General features: G+C 42.4%; 1 long non-coding RNA gene across 1 annotated transcript in view; it reads left to right on the top strand.

The window, feature by feature from the left end:
* The first annotated feature begins 1,110 nt into the window (after positions 1 to 1,110).
* Positions 1,111 to 18,967, top strand: part of LOC143844827 (uncharacterized) — a 48,466-nt gene continuing 30,609 nt past the window's right edge. Inside the window, exon 1 of the long non-coding RNA XR_013234149.1 lies at positions 1,111 to 1,232. This is a non-coding gene — a long non-coding RNA (uncharacterized LOC143844827). The remainder of the gene's footprint in view (positions 1,233 to 18,967) is intronic.

Here is an 18,967-nt window from a genome sequence, read left to right as displayed (position 1 = left end):
TGAAACTGTCTGCATTTGATAAAGAACCTAGGAGGCCTGTGATAGGTTTGTCCAGAGTGAAGACAATACTCTGGAGTGAGGACAGTGCTCTGGGGAGAACCACAATGAGTTTCCAGGTGATAGACAATAAGCTAATGTTCTTGATGACCTTTTGATTGCTGAATGATAAGTTGTCAAAGTGGTACAAGATGTCAGGAATTACTGAGTTCCATGGATGTGAGGAGAGGTTGGAAAACTGATGAGATTAGGAGCAGTTCCGTGGAGACCCTATTGCATCTTTTTTTTTGGTGGAAAGCCTACAGTCTCCCAGAATCTAATCTAATTGTCCAGTGGTGTGCTGGATATGGCTGATGTCCATGTTTTATGTACCCACTTGGGAGTTTAAGCATTTGAAATGCAACTGACATCTATTCCAGTGTCCATTCCAGCCAGGCTGTTGGCTGTAAATTAATAACTGATGCAGTATTAAAGAATATATGCTGCCTACAAACTATCCCTTTATATGAGGAGGGGTCTGGTTATGAACAGTTGCCTACTCTGAGGTGACCGTGACTCATGAGAGCTATAGTTTCAGTTATCCCACACACTCTTCTGGTATATTGCACATGGCTGATATCATTGGAGATTTTACAGATATCTTCCTGTTCTGGGTCAGTCCCTCACTCACATGAACCTTGTATCACTTACTGGCAGTCATGGTAAAGAAAGGCCATTCAAGTCAAGAAGTGTACAAGTTTTATGGGGCTTCTAGTTTCCATCATGCTCTCGGTTACATCATTGAAAGCAGAACATAACTTACAGACTTTCTGGACCCCACTTAAAAGTGCATTACAAGGACTGGGATCAAAAGAATGGACTTCTCCAAACATGATGCAGCTTGTGTCAAGATCAATTCATTCATACATATATTGTAACAATATGCCAAGTTGAGATCTGGACAACATAGCTTGGTAAGGGATTGGTGAAGGTCTGGTAAGTTCTGGTGGGATCAAGGAAGGGTCAACATTCAGGAAACAGCAGACCGATCAGGTGAGATTCAGAGTAAATACATGTTTAGGTAATGTCAGGCCAAAGTGTGTGTGTGTGGGGGGGGGGGGAGGCAGCAGAAAATGCACGTCAAAGGGACGTCCAGGAAACTTTAGCCTGTCTGCCAACAGTCAGTAAAATCATCCTTTTATTGAGGCTAGTCAGAGACTGGAACCAAAGGAAGTAGTGAAAGTCAAATGGCTCAGGTAAGCTTGCATTTCAAGCCTGAGTGCTTGATGAACCATTCCTGACATTTGTGGAAAGAGATGGATGGTTTTGTTTTAATTAGAACTACTTGAAGGAGTTTCCTCATAGGCCCAGTCTTCCAAATGGCCTTAGTGAGTTCTTCAAAATATGATTCATTTAAATAGCATAATATTAGTCATTTATGACCTTTCAAAACATACTCAATTAAGCCACAGACAAAACACAGCAGCTGATTGTTTTCTCCACTAATGTTATTATTGTCATTCAGAGAATTATGACATCAGAGATTACGATATGTACCTTGAACTTTCAGAAGTTTCTGCTTGGCTCTAATGCTGTAAGCTACTTCCCCTGAAATTGTTTTATGGTTCTTGTAGTTGGCCTATTTAAGGCAGACATTTGCTTTCCAAAAAGTAATCCCGTATGACATCTCATGCACTATTCACCTGGCATTTCTGGATGTGCTTCAGAAGATAATTTACATGTCACATGAACATGTAAAAAGCCTGAATTTAAGCTCATAGCAACGAGTGCCAATGGCAACTGATCTTTTCTTGAGGATACATTGGGCAATAAAATACATTGTTTTATAAGCATTTTCTGCTTGCATTATAAAGGAATTGAGTATGGAAACCATGATTGATTTATTAATTAAACAAACTCATCAAGAAACAGATGGGTCTAAAATAATGCTATTGACTTAGCCATTAATAGTGTGCCGTTTTTTACAGCCTTTTATGCATGGGTATTTCCCCACACTTTCACTGTGTGAGTCTGTCAGGCTGTCTTTTCCTCCCTTCATCACTCAGTTCCAGTCTCTGTTTCTCCATGTTTTCTGATAGTGGTTGTGTGGCATTTTCGCCATTTTCCTACCTCTCAAAGGCAATTCCACCATTCGCACTGAAATCATTCCTCCCCCTCTACATTTTTTGGCCATCCTTCCCCCAGCTTGGTGTAGTGGTTAGGAGTGCGGACTTCTAATCTGGCAAGCCAGGTTCGATTCTGCACTCCCCCACATGCAGCCAGCTGGGTGACCTTGGGCTCCCCACAGCACTGATAAAACTGTTCTGCCCAAGCAGTAATAACGGGGCTCTCTCAGCCACACCCACCTTACAGGGTGTCTGTTGTGGGGAGAGGAAAGGGAAGGGGATTAAAACGCTTTGAGCCTCCTTCAGGTAGAGAAGTGGCATATAAAAACCAATTATTATTATTATTCCTTCTAACATGAGTCAGCCCTCTGCAGAAGAGGACTCCTCAGGAGATGAGGAATCTGCAGACACACTCAGCAAGTTTGGATCCAAATGTAACCAGCCAGCAACCTGAAGCACAGTCTCTAGAGCAGTGGTTCTCAACCTTCCTAATGCCGCAACGCTTTAATACAGTTCCTCATGTTATGGTGACCCCCAACCATAAAATTATGCAAGTGTTCTTTCAAAGAAATCAAACCGAAACTGACCAATGGTGTGAAGATCCATTGTTCATGATTGTATATAAATTGGTTTTCTTCTGGGGGTTCTCAGTTCAGTTCTGCTTCTTGTCCCACCATGCCAATCTCACTCTTTTCCGCTGCTCTAGACAGATGAACACTCTCTCGATCTACCCTACAAGGCTGTTGTGTGGATGGCGGCCTCCACCGGCCAAGCTGCATGCCCTGCCGCAACCCCTGTGAAAGGGTCTTTCAATCCCCAAAGGGGTCCCGACCCCCAGGTTGAGAACCACTGCTCTAAAGAGACGTTCTGAACTCTCAGTGCTAATGTAAGAACAAGTAATGAGTTCACCTGTAGTACTCACACAATTAGAACAGAGACAGCAACAAAGACAAGCATTTAAAGAGAAAAGATGTGGTGCTTATCTGCTGGCCTGATATCTCAGGAAACTGGAAGAAGGATGAGGACTGAATGCAGGGACCCACTTAATGGAACTGATTCCAGAATCAAGACTTAGGGATTGCCATGGCCAGTATAAATGGTTCACAAGAGGAGGTCAGTATGGGTTCAGTGTGCATGGCTGCTTACTCACCTTTGTATAGATCCTGCCTTAACTTCTCTGAGATCTAGACCTCTGTTTTGGCTTCTGGACTGTTCCTGGATCATGCCTTGATCCCCTGACTGTCTTGATATTTGGCTCAGATATTTGGAACAGAGTCAAGAGGAAACATACTGTATCACGGATCTGAAGAAACAAGTTGTGACTTGATTTGATGTAGTTATAAGTGAGAACAAAAAGGGAGAGTATGATGGCAAAGTTAACTGGGGTGTCATCAGATATCATACTCCAGAAATGAAAAGCATGCCTACTGGATGGGGGATACGCTTCTAGGTAACACTGTGTTTGAACGAGACCTTGGGGTACTTGTGGATTGTAAACTAAACATGAGCAGGCAGTGTGGTGCAGTGGTAAAAAAGGCAAATGCCATTTTGGGCTGTATCAACAGGGGCATAACATCAAAATCACAAGATGTCATAGTCCCATTGTGTACGGCAGTGGTCCCCAACCTTTCTGAGGTTGGGGACCTGTAGGGCATCGGGGCGCGGCCCGCGGCCCGCGCGGGCCACAGCCACGTGCCGCCGTGCCCATGCATCGGGCCGCGCCCACATGGGTGTGGCCGGCCCTGATTCCCTCTCCCCGCCCTCCCGCAGTAAGAAGCTTCCCGGGCCGCAAGCTTGCGGCCTGGGAAGTTTTTTACTGCGGGGGGGGGGCGGGGAGAGGGAGCCGCGGCCCGGCGCCATGGCCTTCGCGGCCCAGCACCGGGCCGCAGCCCGCAGGTTGGGGACCACTGGTGTACGGCACTGGTCAGACCACACCTGGAGTACTGTATGCAGTTCTGGAGGCCTCATTTCAAGAAGGACGTAGATAAAATTGAAAGGGTACAGAGGAGAGCGACGAAGATGATCTGGGGCCAAGGGACCAAACACTATGAAGATAGACTGAGGGACTTGGGAATGTTCAGCCTGGAGAAAAAGGAGGATGAGAGGGGACATGATAGCCCTCTTTAAGTATTTGAAAGGTTGTCACTTGGAGGAGGGCAGGATGCTGTTCCCATTGGCTGCAGAGGAAAGGACATGCAGTAATGGGTTTAAACTCCAAGTACAATGATATAAGCTAGATATCAGGAAAAAAATTTCACAGTCAGAGTAGTTCAGCAGTGGAATAGGCTGCCTAAGGAGGTGGTGAGCTCCCCCTCATTGGCAGTCGTTAAGCAACGGTTGGATACACACTTTTCTTGGATGCTTTAGGATGCTTTGGGCTGATCCTGCGTTGAGCAGGGGGTTGGACTAGATGGCCTGTATGGCCCCTTCCAACTCTATGATTCTATGATTCTATGATTTTATACCTTGAAGAAACTCCTGATTTCAAAGGGATTTACTTTCATATACTTTTTAAGGATTGCAGGTAAATATGAGTCTTCTGATTTTAGTCACATTGTTTATTCTGAATTTGCAGAATATACCAGGGCCTGCAAGACAGAGCCCTTTCACCAGACTTTTGGTTGAAGCCAGTAACACGAGTAACATCTACTGGGCCCTCTATTGCAAGATGTGTTAGACCAGTCTGGTTTTGGGAAAATGTGAAAAATCCAGGATTGCTGAATGCTGACAGATTGTCGTTATTGGTTTCATCACAGATATTAATGTTTTTACAGTTTTGTAGAAAAGTTTCAGTTGCCGTACACTAGAAAGGAACCTTTTTACAAAATAAAGCAATGGAAATGAATAGATACTAGGCTTTTAACCCCAAAGAACCCTCCTCCCCTTGTTCTTCTTCTTTTTCTTTTTTCTTTTTGCTTTGCATAAGTCCATAGATGGAAAAAAAATCAGAAATACTTTTTTTTTCTCTTTTTAAAGTTTTAAAATACTTTCAATTACATATATGAACTGACCACAGATTTATTGCTTTGAGTGCTTTGTGAGGCATCTGAAATAAGCCCACTAATGCAAGTTTATGAGTACAGCTGGTACATTTACTGGTAGGTTTATAAGCACACCTCAAGACTACAGGATGGCCACGAGAGGTATGGTATCAACAAACGCCACTGGACATATGGGGCTGTTGGGTTGCAAGGCCCTATAAAGCTACCAATAACCATTGCAGCTGGGATCATAAAGCTGTTCAAAAAGCTTAGAAATCAGATGCAGAAACATTACTATAGATTGGAAATAAATGGTAAGGAAATTTCAGCAACCATCTTCTGGTTGCTTTGTCATCTTGTTAACTGTCAGGGAAAGGCAATGATAACTAGCTCTATTTCTGCTTTTAAAATGACTAGAGTTTTGCATCTACCACTAACCATTTAAAAATGGTAGGTGTCCATTAGAAATAGTTCCATGATAGGAACAGGCTATCCTCATTTCTTCATATGAGAAAGATGTTTGGTTTGTAATGGAAGAATTGTATGCATGCTCTTGGGACTGAAAAACAGGCTTAAATGTTACCCAGAGTAGTTATTCTGAATTAATGGGTGAAGCACCACCACCTGTGAACAGAAGACAGAAACTGGTGATGAAATTGACAGGTTTTTGGTCATAGACCATTAGAAGGAAGCAGAATACACCGTCCATATCCCATGATATTCATTACATAGGCATATAAACACCCAGCTCTGAGTTTAAGTTTACACTGGGAAAGTAAACATCTAAAAAAATAACATTATTATTGAGAAAGGTAGAGGGAGAACCAACTGTTGCTCATTTAATCCATGGTTATCACTTTGCTATAATTATCAGATGATTAAAATGAACTTGCAACATGTGCTGTTAGAATGCATTTTATAATATGACGATCCTGAATATATCCAGCTTGCATGATGTAGGCTTAGATTGCTGGACTCATATCTGGGAGACTGAGATCTGAATCTCCACTCCGCCATGGAAGTTCACTGAGTGACCTTGCACTGATCACTCTCTCTCTCTCTCTCTCAGTATACACAACTGTTCAGGATCTGACCTCTGGTCCTCATTCTTACCGTGAAAGAGACTGAGTTTTCCAGACTACACTGAGGGGGAGGGGGGCTGCAAAAGACAGGACCACTGAAGTTCAACACTGCAGAAACAGCTTCTCAACTTGCCACAATGCCCAGAGAATTCAAGCAGGCCAGGATCTGGCCAGGAGCCCACCTCCAAGGACCACCAGCAGCAGGGTCACAAGACAACAAATGTGGCAGAGGAGCAGCAGGACCTGCCATAGTCTTTGATCCCCCGCCACAGGTCTCTAGTGAGCCACAGAAATGTAGGTGTGGGAGAGACTGGTCTGGCCCCCCTAGAGTGAGTCTCAGAGAGTGGGGTGCATCCCTGCTGGCTCACTCTGGGCAGCCTTGAGTTTCACACTTTGCTTGATGTGAGAGCGGGGGCAGGGGAGATGGGGTTTCCTCCCAAATGCATCTCAAATAAATAATATCCAAGGAAATCCCTCTAAACATTGCCCACCTGCTACTCAAGGGTCCACCCGTGCTCTCTGTGAAGGTGCTTCCAGAGGGTTCCTATCCTCCTCTCTCTTTGTCCATCATTCTATCTGCTTCATGGCATGTGCATAGAGGGAGAGCAGGCAGGAGAACGATGATTCATCCTCCTCAGCAATGAATAACTGACCATTCATAATAATAATAATAATAATAATAATAATAATAATAATAATAATAATAATAATAATAATAATAATAATAATAATAATTATTATTATTATTATTATTATTAATTAGATTTATTTCCCACCACTCCCCGTAGGCTTGTGGCGGGCCACAATAGTCCTATCCCCATTAAAATACCCATTAAAAGACTTTAAAAACAATGTACAGTTCATAGGGAGGACAGGCACACAGGTTTTCTTCCCATGACAGGGAATGCTATTTTGTTTTAGTTAACTCTGAAGTATCCCATGTGCTTTTCAACTTCTTTCATGAAAAAATATTTCCTGTTTCAATGCAAATTGAAATGCATCTACAGTTTTTTCCTGTTTTCTTCTAGAACTAATGAGTACCAGGGATTAAAAATCTGGTATCTCCCCTTGCCCCAGGTCATAGGCCAAGGTATTAGACCGGCCAAGCCCCACTGTTTGTTCTACCCCTTTGTTTCTTTTTTCTATAATTCCCAATTTTACAGCTGCAGCAAAGGGATTTTGACTGCCATCTTGATTTTATTGGTTTTTTGGGGTTCGTTGTTTTATTGTGATAATTTTAGATGCTTTAAATGGTTTTATGGTCAATGTTTTATTGCCTTATGTTGTGAGCCACCATGAGCCTGCTTTTACAGCCTGCTCCCACCCACCTGCCCCCCTCATGCAGATGGGTTTCTGTTTCAAATTGGGGTGGGGGGAAGCATAAAGACTTGGGTTCAAATCGATCTGAATTCAGCAGGATTGAAAGCAGGGGGGAAAGCTCTGTGCAGATTCAGCCCTGGATGATGGTCATGAGGTGTCATCCTGCAGTCTTGAGGCCCTCCAACCTCATATTCCAACCTCATATTCCTGTGACTCAAGACAAGAGCCTGAGAACTGACAAGGCTAAATCCAGCTAGAAGATGCATGTATGAAAAAGCATGCTTGCATGCTGGTGGCCTTACCAGGGTGTGGAATGCTGATAATGGGTGTTGCAAGCATGATTAGTGGCTATGGATTAATGCTCACAGCCTGGTAACAAAGCTGCAATCCCTCTTTCACCAAGCTGGGTACACCCAGCTTGGCTGCTGCATTTATTCCAAAACCACACAGCTAACTGTTTAGAGTGCCATTTGCTCTCTGAACCTCAGAGCTAACAGATTTGCTAGTTCCTAATTGGCATTTTGCTGTTACTAGTACTTAATTGCTGGTCTTGAAGAAGCTTTGCTTTGCATTCCAGCTGTGTCAGGAACATCCATGGGTCAAAGGTGTTTGGGAGAAATATAGCAAAAAAAAATCACAAATTAACAAGTCACAGATGCCACCATCTAACAATGTTAAATATGCTTTAAAATGTAGGTTTCATTGAAATGTGGTTAATTCCATGTTGAATGGTGGCCAAATAAAACAATGCATGTCTAATTTAAATGCAACTTCTCTTTAAGTCATTGATTTTACAAATTCAGCAGAATTAATTACATATTGCCAAAGAATGTATGGATTAAATAGTTAAGGAGAAGCAATGCTCCAAAATCCATAATAATGTGCTATAAGAAATAAACACATTTGTTCCCAGAATCAAGGAGCTGAAATAAATGTGTGTGTGTTTAACTTTTAACCAAAAGTATCAGCTCACATCCTGATCAAGTACTCAGGTCATTGAAAAGCCATCTCAGGATTAATCAGACTATACCTTTTATGTATCATAAGCTACTGCATTCTACCCAAAACATGTTTTATAATGACCTGCATGGCTCCTTTCCAGTTTAGGTAATGGGATCTTATTAGGACAGGGGTAGTCAAACTGCGGCCCTCCAGATGTCCATGGACTACAATTCCCAGGAGCCCCCTGCCAGTGAACGCTGGCAGGGGGCTCCTGGGAATTGTAGTCCATGGACATCTGGAGGGCCGCAGTTTGACTACCCCTGTATTAGGATATGTTGATGCTACTAAAATGGTCAATGTGACTTCAGTTTTAGGTGATATAATTACAAAGATGATATTATTTTTAATGGTATGCTGACCTGGATAGGCCAACCTTGTCAGATCTCAAAAGCTAAGCAGGTTGACACTGGCAAGCATTTGTAAGGGAAACCTGTTGTGTCTGTGTACATTCAGAGACTAAGAGCTTTTTTGCTGAGCCTGGAATCCAAAACTGTAGTTAAGGCTTTAGAATCATAGAATCATAGAGATGGAAGGGACCTCCAGGGCCATCTAGTCCAACCCCCTGCACTATGCAGGACACTCACAGCTACTGATATGCCAATTCCTGGGTCACAACCAAGTAGTAAAGAGACTTAACAACTAATCACAGGCCTCCATTAATTGCCAATCATGTATCTTGGTGGGATCCACAAATGTGTATATGAGTGCCACAGCTCTGATGGTGGTTGTTCAGTGTTTTCTGTTTCCAGTAAAAGGTGTTGGCTACTGGAGCTGAGTGTCTGTATCTTATGGAACCCATGGATTTAATAGGCCACCAGAAATATCAGCAATGGCAAACTGCCTCTGAGACTGTTTATGCACTGGGACCTTCACTGCCCCACTCCCCTGTCAGGAGCACAGAATGGGGGTGGATGAGGTGCACTGGGCCAAATGCTCTCCCTTGTGGGTGCAGGAAGAGGTGGGGCAACCTGCCACGACTAAAACTCCAGCCTGCAGCCCTGTATGAAACCTCCAGTGCATAAACGGTCAAAATGTCTCTAGCCTTGAAACCACTTTCAGGGGTAGCCATAAGTCAGCTATGATTTGACAGCAAAAAAAAAATGAATAAAATTATAATACTACTTTTGTGGAGAATATTCAGTTAAAAACAGAATTTATAGGTAATAGAAACTGTTTCCTTTTGTATTATTATTATTATTATTATTATTATTATTGTCCCTGGCGTGTGTTAAGCCAGTTGCCAAAGAAAGGTTGGCTTTCTGCATATTCCTTCCCCTACCTCATTCCTTTTTAACCCTGGGGTTTCTGTGGTGGAAGAGAGAGGAGGAGGCAATTTCATTTCTTCTCTGCATCCCACCATCCTATGCTTCTTTACATCCCTATGAGTTGTGTAACTCCCAGAATAATCTTTTCTAGGGATCAGAAGGGACTGGGGGAGGGGGAGAAGTGCAAGGAAATGTGCCTTCTTCAGGTGCTCAATTAGAAAGCATTGTTTTTACTTTTCTTTAAAATGCATATTCTTCCTTTCTGCCAAGCAGATATTTAAACAATACCAAAGTATAAAACAATTAAAACCAGTAATACAGTAGAAACCCTTTAAACAAAAATGCTTTGTATTCAATAGCAGTTCTAGATTTTTTACACTAATTTAATTTCTAGAAGTTTTCATACAAAATTATGATGAGGGGGTTTATGAGGATTCCTACCGAATCCAGAGTAAAGCAAATGCACTTGAATCACTAAAATGAATGTTAGAATAAATGCTGTTAGTCTTTGAGGTACCAGTGCTGCTATAGACTGACATGGAACTACTTACTTGGGACTATTAGAAATATTTTCAGGGTCAGCATATGAAGCTGCTTTGCAAGGAGTCAGACTATTGGCCCATCTATGCAGAATAATGTAACCCTTCATGGTCTCAGGCAGAAAACATTATTCAGAATGTCTGTCACATGAGATCCTTTAACTGGAACTGCCCAGGATGGAACCTGGGCACTTTCTGCATGCAAAACATGTTCTCTGCCCCTCTGCTATGATCCTTCCCCTGAAGCTATTCTCAGACATTCACATATGTTAATAACATAAATGTTTCCACGTACTAGTGTCATGGGAACTGCTGCCAGCAAAATGCTGACTGAATCCCTGTATGCCAAGTTCATGTATTATATTACCTGTGTGAATCTGTACCTAGAGACAGGACTTGTATAAATGGACAAAGCAACCACTTTTGAGAACTGGCCTCAAAGAAATATTAGATATAATAATGGTGGACTCTTCATTCATAACACTCTGTCCACATCTCTAAAAATTACATTTCTGAAGTGGGAAATATTCTCCAATAGTCAAGGCGATTGTAATCTGGACTCTCAGTCTTAAACCTATTTTCTTGGCAGCCAGTACAACTGATTTCAGGACTGCCATTTCCCAAAATACTGCCAAAGGTGGTCTGCCCCTCACAATGAGAGAAAACTGAGAGGCTTAGTTCACCCTCACATCCCAATGTATTATACAGAATGAAAACCATACGCTATGCCACGAGTGGTGAAGCTGAAAACAATTAAGAGATTGGGTTGGAAAAAATCCTAACATCCATCAGCAGCATGCAATTCTCAGTGAAGCCAGTGGGTATTACAGCTATGCAACCGACAACACAACTTTGTTCTGCTACTGCTTTAATAAATTCTTTTTAAATGTTTTGCATAATACACATTGAGATCTTCCTCTTCACTGGCAATCAAGATGAGAGTCGTGACACCAGAATTTCCCATGATTCCAGTGGGAGGGGAGCAATTCCAGAGTGGGTGGGAGATTACTGTGTTCCATATGGCTTTGGACATTCCAATATGGTAAGGATTCCTGTCATGCCAGCTTGAGGATTCTCCTCACCTCAGGACTGTAAGGCTGTTGAGCATGATGGGGACCTAGGAAAAAACAATATGGACTTCTTCTTTTCTCAGTTTGTTATGTCTGCATGTTCATGATAGCTGCAGCATCAGATGATGATTTGAATGGCCATTGCAGACCAAATATCACACCATTAACACCTGTATTGTCTCACAATTTTGCAATCAGCTTTTCAACAAAGCAAATATTCAGCCATGATTTATCAAATGAATGATGAGTCATCAAGGGAACAAGACAGGTACCTGTCAAAAGCATATGACCTTAGCTAGCTCACAGGACCTGACAGGAACTTCCATCATACATCATGTAAGATCCTGTATCTGAAATTTCTAGTGTCACTCCAATATTATCACTCTCTGGTCTTCTGACATGCATTGCTTTTCATTAAGAAGGTCTGAATGACTATCTAAGTTGGCTAATTCTGTAACATCAGACAGGTGTTTATTAAAATAGGGCTATAATTCCTTTAAGTACCAGCTCCTGGCAATACTTAGTTAAGAGACAAATGCCACCTGACACCTGTTCCTTTTTTTGTCACATGAAAGTCTCCAGGAAATACAAGATACTGCAGGTGTGAAAGCAAACCAAATATGTAGAGCTGAGCTGTTAAAAGGTGCATTATGTAGGTTATAAAAGTTCAGTTACATGGGTTTTGTCATGTTTCTACACATAATGGCACATACCATTAGGAACTCTCATAGAGATTAAATAAGTTATGGGCAAGCCAAGCCAAGTCCACTTTCATGCCATGTGCATTCCATAAATATATGGCCAACTTGCAGCCAGATGGTGGGAAGTTTTCACTGGACCCTTCTGAAACAATCATCCTTACAAAATCATTAAATGAATGCCAGCTTGCTCTGCATTTAGTGACTCTTTACAGTCCTCAAATCCAGCCTCAACTGACCTGTGCTGGGCTGAACTGGATCCAGGTTTGGCTATCTAGAATCATGGGAAATTCTTTTGTGGGCATGCTCTTATTTATTTGATAACTATTTATTTAAAATATTTATATCCTGGCCTTTCTATGAATAACTGCCTGAGGCTGCTGGCAAAAACAATAGTTGAAACAGATGCCAATGGAAAAGAAAACCTGCATTTAAAAGCATTCAAACAGCTGCATGCAATAAAAACACGAGATCATCCATATCATAAAACAGTGTAGTACAATCTAAAATTAAAGCATTAAAATAAAAAACCAACACCAGGAGCAAGAGAAGGTAAGATTAGTGATTGGGGCAAAACATACAGACATAACAGAGGGAGGAATGTTTTAAGTTTATATTTGGCATCTAAAACTCAACAAACATGGTAACAGGTGGATCAGCAGGAAGGCCGTTCCATAGATAAGGTGCTACTACACGGGAAAAAAATTGCATCTGGTTGCTACCTTCCTAATCCCTGGAAGTGGGGGATGTGTGTGTGTGTCACAACCAACCTTCGGTGGACAGTCTTACATGACTGGCAGCTTTATGTGAGCACATGCTTTGTCATTACTGACAATGCCAGGAAGAGCACCTGAGAATCAGTGAGGGGGGCGTTTGCTGCTGTGGGAGAGGAGCACCACTAAGGACGTAGCAGGAAGTGTGAGGAGGGAGGAGCCTCGGCCCGCTTCATAGCCCGCAGGGTCATTCCACCAACAGCCAAGAATATACAAAGGGCCTGTTATGGAATGAGGGGGGCACAGAGGATGGCAGAGTCAGCAGTCGTAGCAGCTTCAGTGGGGAAGAAGCTATGGGGCTTCATCGTGACCAGGAGCAGGCCCCTCAGCCACAGGCATGGCTGGATGATGTCAGGCGCCCTCAAATTAGTGACCTTTCACAAGCCTAATATTATTGTGCTTACCCTGGTACATGTTGGGGGGGTTGCATATGCAAGGGCCATACGGACAACCTGTGCCTGGCCTATCATGGGCACTTGCACCTGTGAGTGGGGTGGCACAGGCACTGTGGTATGACAGGTAGGGTAGATGGGAGGACAATAACAAGGGGATGAGCTTGGCAGCCCATAGCCAGCCAGCCTATAGCACCACCCAGCGAGAGCCTGCATAGGTAAAGTGGGCACCAAGCAGTCAATGCAATGGCATGGCCAGCATCAACTCAGATACAGTCATGTTTTCAGCAGTCCTTGGGCTAGCAACGACCTGGTCAATCCTCCCCCAATCCACAGAACCTGTGTGAACCAAGCAGATTGGTAGTTACCCAATTTGGTGACAGCAGGGTGCTGTGATGGAGAGCTCAGGACAAGGGGCACAGTGGGGGTATGGCCATTGCCAGAGAGTAGATGGCATGTGCCATGGCCTTCTTTTTCAGGTTATCAAGGTGGTGGGGAGTATAGACAGTTGTGGTCGGCACCTTCATTTCCTCAACCCAGCAAGTCAGAGGCTCTTCCACAGACTCCCTTTCAAGGGGGCCAACCCTCCTCTAAAAAGGGTGGGGGTCAGGGTTAAACAATGGACCGAAGGCCAATTGAGATTCCTACAGATTTGAAATCTTTAGCAGTTACACCTATTCAAGTTGTGGTTTTAGTTTAGCTTCTAAAGCATTACCCAGATAGAAAGTCAGCAGATTACTTAGCTGCAGTATTTTTGGAAGGCTTTTGCATACCGTTTACTGGTCCAAGGGTTGCAACAATGAGCAGCAATTTGAAGTGAGGGGCTGAATGGATGCTGAGCTGATTGAAGAGCTCGTATTGCTGGGTGGTGGTTAAAAACCCAACAGGGGAGGATGCCCATTGGATTCTTACTAGTTGCCAGCTCCCATAGGTCAGCAGGCCATTAGTTTCTGAGTGATCCAGGCTGGCTAGCCAGAAAAACCCATTGAAAGGGGGCCTGCTGGCAAGGGCTGACCTGTGGTTGGCTGACTCGCAGTCAGCTGCAGTCAGCTGACTGCAAGAGGGAAAGATCTATCCCCATGCTATGCCATGCTTATTCCAGTAAAATAAAGGCTATGGACAATTTTTATGCCCAAAACCAAGATGGTGCAAGTGTCCTTATTAGGCGCAACTACGTTTTCCCTTCAAGGCAAATAATTTGCTCAGGTCAGGTGTAGGTATGGGACATGATGCTCTCAATGTCTCCCTCTCCAGTCAACCCATGGTTACAGAGAGTGAGGTACACGTGTAGGGCTCAGAAAGACCAAGAATATGTGCATGCTGAAAGAATAACAGTAGATTATACCAAGACATGAAGCTCTTGTATATATATCAGATAAGCAAGGAATCTGATATCGAATGCAGAATTTAGCACTGCAAGAAACTCAGCTTTCTTAATCTTTAAAAAAGCTATTATGATTACAAAGATCTACTCAAAAACTTGGGAATACCTACTGAAATAGCAAAAGTGAGAGGAGGGAGCTTGGAGAATTTCTAAAACTCAGAGAATAGCTCCTCAGCCTCTACACAACTGTCCAAATCAGAATATATTATGCAAATATGTTTGAATGAAATTATTCTATTTGCATGTAGCTCACAGGTGATACAGTTCAGCTTTTCTCGGCATTTCATTTAACTCACTATGGGATAAAATGCAGATCTTTTTAGTGCAGACTAAAAAGGACAGCCTTAGCTATGGCTATTCCTATACATGGGTGATATTTGATGGGATTTTTTTCCATGTGACTTTTAATGCAAAACAGCAGCTAAGAGGCACTACCTGGCATAGACCTTGGCAGATGATATGTCTGAACTCAACCAGGAATCTGGAGCAGCACAAAGCACAACTCCTGTTATGAGTTGTCTGTCTGTTAAGATTCTTAGCAGTAGTGATGAACTTAGTACTGTCAGAATTGTTCATTTAGTACCACATTGCCAAAAAAACTTCTCCTCAGAGCCAGCTGGCCTTGGCAAAACTCCAAGGAAGAAAACTGTAATGGGAGACTTGGGATCCCATTATGAAGTCCAGGCACTATGTAACTCCAGAAGCATTACAAAATAGGGGCATGATCCAGTTAAAATTAAGTGCTATTATGCCCAATTGAGCTTAATATATAATTAAGTATAACTATTTGCCATTTAAGACAACTAAAATGCCTAACTTTGACTAAATTGAGTTCTAAATTCATAACACCATTAATACTTAGCTCACCCCCATCATTAAAAAGTTCTTAGATACTCCATCGTATTATTTATATTGGGGTAAATTAATTTTACAAAGCTGGACATTGTACAGAACAAAATGATTATTCAAGCTGGTTCATTTTTACAACCAAAGCATTTACCTGACCAATTAATCATTTCCATTTGATCAGAGAAACAAATAAGGATCAATCAGTACCTTCACTAGATATGGAGGGCAGGATTACACTCTCTCCTCTCCCCCTTCATCCTCCTGTTGTTTTGGCTCAAAGTCCATATTGTGATGTCAGTGAATAGATGCCGGATCAAATGTGCTAAGCCTTTTCATGCTACAGTGATTCTGCCTCATTTTTTCTACTTTATTCACTTCTATTTTCTTCTATAGTAACTCTTGCTCCAATAAAACCCAGTCTTCCTCTGCTACATATTTGTGTCAAAATGAAAGGTTTGTGGCAAAATGAAAGGTAATTGTAATGGCATTTTAAGATCCTCAAAAAAAAAATTGTTCCATAGGTAAACTGTATACAAAATACATACCAATACCAAATCAGAGTAATGGTCACATTATAGCCATGTGTTAGCTCACATTTGTGCATACACTCTTACTTGCCTGGCATAGGATCCAGTTATTTCCTAGATTTACTGTTTCTGTTGTGCTGCTAAAGGCAGTCTATAGGATTAGATCATGAACTCTTCTATGCCTACATAAACAGTGTATGTCTTTTTGTCTCTAATGAATAATAATAAAAAAGACAAAAACAATAATTTGGGTCCCTACTTGTATTTTATTCATAAACCCAGCTTTGACCACCAATATGATATAATGGTAATTAACATTCAGCACAGTTCTGGAGAAAGACAGGTAAAATATTCTTTGTATAAATAATAATAATAAATAATGTGATAAGAATGATCAGTTGCTAGCTGCAAGATGGTGTTCCTTTGATAAATATCTGGAGTCAACAGTGCTCCTACCCATAATGCCAGGACTTTTGCTATAGTGTGAAGTTTCCTGCCAGCCACCCCCCCCCCCAATCCTCCCTGCCCCCTGCTTGTTAGGCTGGTGTGCGTAGGGGGAAAATAAGGGAAATATTGCCACTAAATTGGCAGTGTGATGTCATTTCAGGGTGAACTTGGAAGTCTCACATTGCTTTAGGATTCAGTGGACTCCTAAATCCTAGCATCCTAAAGTGCCATGATTGTACCCCCCCATGTCTCCCCCCCCCCTGTCTCCTACTGGGTGATTACCAACCCTTCCTGCTGCCCAGTAACTGCAATGAGACCCGATACAGTTGGATATTTGACCTTACCCGTCAACTGACTGCTGCCATAAAACATAATTTCTGTTTGGGACAGAAATTGCCCTCAGATAAGTTCTCTGTGGCTGGGTGAGGGACACACAAGCCTGTGAGTAACAATGTGAAACTGTTCTTACTTTGTACCAAATCTTAATAGAAACCTTCGCAGAGGGGGAAAAAAGAACACAGAAGTTGCCAAATTGATACAGCCAACTTTGTAGCAGCTACACTTGGCATGCTGGCACCTCACTAATGTATTTTTCTTGTAAATCTCACACAAATTGACTTGATTAAAGCATGTCTTAGGTATTTTTGTTAACGTGGAAATCTAGCATAGGCCTTTTCTAAACAAGAAGAAAAATTAGCTTACATTTTGAACATGAGCCCTTCCAGGGTCATTATTTACTTCTGACATTGCTTCTGAAGTTGCTCATTTATCACTAACCAGGTACAAGCAGGATACTTTTCCCCCTTTTAAAATGATATATGTACGTACATAAATAATTTCCCCTGCCAAAAATATGTCAGAGAAATTATGACTTTCAGGACTAGTGCTGAAACAGTGCCAAATCCAAAGTTTTGTAAATTAGGCCCTAAGTGTGAAATCCTTCCAGCTGTTAGAAGTATTCCATGTCTAATTATATTCACAGTTTGTCAGAAACCTCCTTCAGTTTGTAGGATTGAGAGAGTACATGCCGGGTATGCCGGCAAGCTGAGTCTCATGGATTCACTTGAAATCTCCCCCAAAACATGAACCAAAAACGAAGAAGCAAAATAGACAACCACATGTCTGGATGGGTTTTTAGAAATGTTTTTCTATGTGGTTTTCATTGTTTTTGCAACATTTCTTTGTAAGAATGATTTACTGTAATGTGCCCACCCTACTATTCCAGATGCTGCAAATGGCTTATATGTAAGAAAGTGCCTATTATGTTGTTTTAAGTATCTGTTACTGTGAGAGGCTGACACAACAGCTGCAGGAGAGCAAAGGACTCCTACAGGGATGAAATGTTTGCTCATGCTTTCTGCTTATGTTTTCACATTCTGATCAATTCCAGAAGCTTTCTATTGTCTACTAAGATCCCTTTCCTTGGGTGCTATTTCTACAGCATTCAGTAGGATTTGGTGCAAACAATCTGGGATTACTTAAAGGGAGGGCTAGACTCTTCACGGGAAGAGTAGAAATTGTAATCAAAGTTAGCATTGTTAGGCACACAGAGACCTTTTCTGCATGAGGGGAAAAGGCTGGGCTGGCGCCCATCTGACAGTGGGGTTAATCCCTGCTTCAATATGATGTTGGCGCCGGCCTGGCCCTGGCCTGGGACTGGCCTGAATCAGCCCCTCATTTGCCCCATGGCAAAGGTACACAGATTCTTCTGGCATTCTCTTCCCTGATGCTTGCACTATCAGGCCTATGTTGACCAAGGTCTGTCTGGCAGGGAAAAGTCAGGCCTTCCAGGCTCAGCTTCTCCGTCCACCTTGGGCTGGCTCCCCAGTGCTGCACCATGCAGCCAAGCTGCCTGGGACATTTTTTTCTGCTTAGGAACGCAGTATTGCTACCACGTTCCCTTGACTGTGGAGGCAGAAATTCAGGGTGAACAGGGTGCACCAGTGACAACAGTCCTCCATGGGGACACAGGAAGTGGTAGGGCAAACTTCCTCCACCACAAAGAACCAGTGGCAGCCTGGCCCGGCCACCACTATACAGAATGTGTCAGAAGGGCAAAGCTTGCCAAGGGAAAATCAGCATGGTTTCTGCTAAAGGAAGTCCTCAGTCACCAAACTTTTAGAGTTCTTTGAGAAAGTGAACAAACATGTAGATAGTAGTGATCTGGTAGACATTATATACCTGGACTTTTGAAAATCTTTTGACAAAGTAACTCACTAGTGACTCCTGTGTAAACTTAGTGGTCATGGGATAAGAGGCTGGGTTCTCTTATGAATTCAAAACTGGTTAAATGACAGGAAGCAAAGAGTCAAAATCAGTGCAGTTTCCACAACTGAGAGAAGTAAACAGTAGGGTTTCACAAAGTATTGAGACCTGTAATATTTAATTTATTGATAAATAATTTATAATTACGAGTGTAGTGGCCAAGTTTGCAGATGACATAAAATTGTTTAGGATGGTGAAAACCAAGACTGGCTGCAAAATCAGATGTTCTCCACCAAAATGTGAACCAAGATTACCTACACAAACTGAGTGA

The sequence above is a fragment of the Paroedura picta genome, chromosome 1 (genome assembly GCF_049243985.1).
Source record: "Paroedura picta isolate Pp20150507F chromosome 1, Ppicta_v3.0, whole genome shotgun sequence".
Lineage (NCBI taxonomy): Eukaryota > Metazoa > Chordata > Lepidosauria > Squamata > Gekkonidae > Paroedura > Paroedura picta.
Note: the sequence above shows the minus strand (reverse complement) of the source record. Positions and strands in the feature narration are given on the sequence as shown.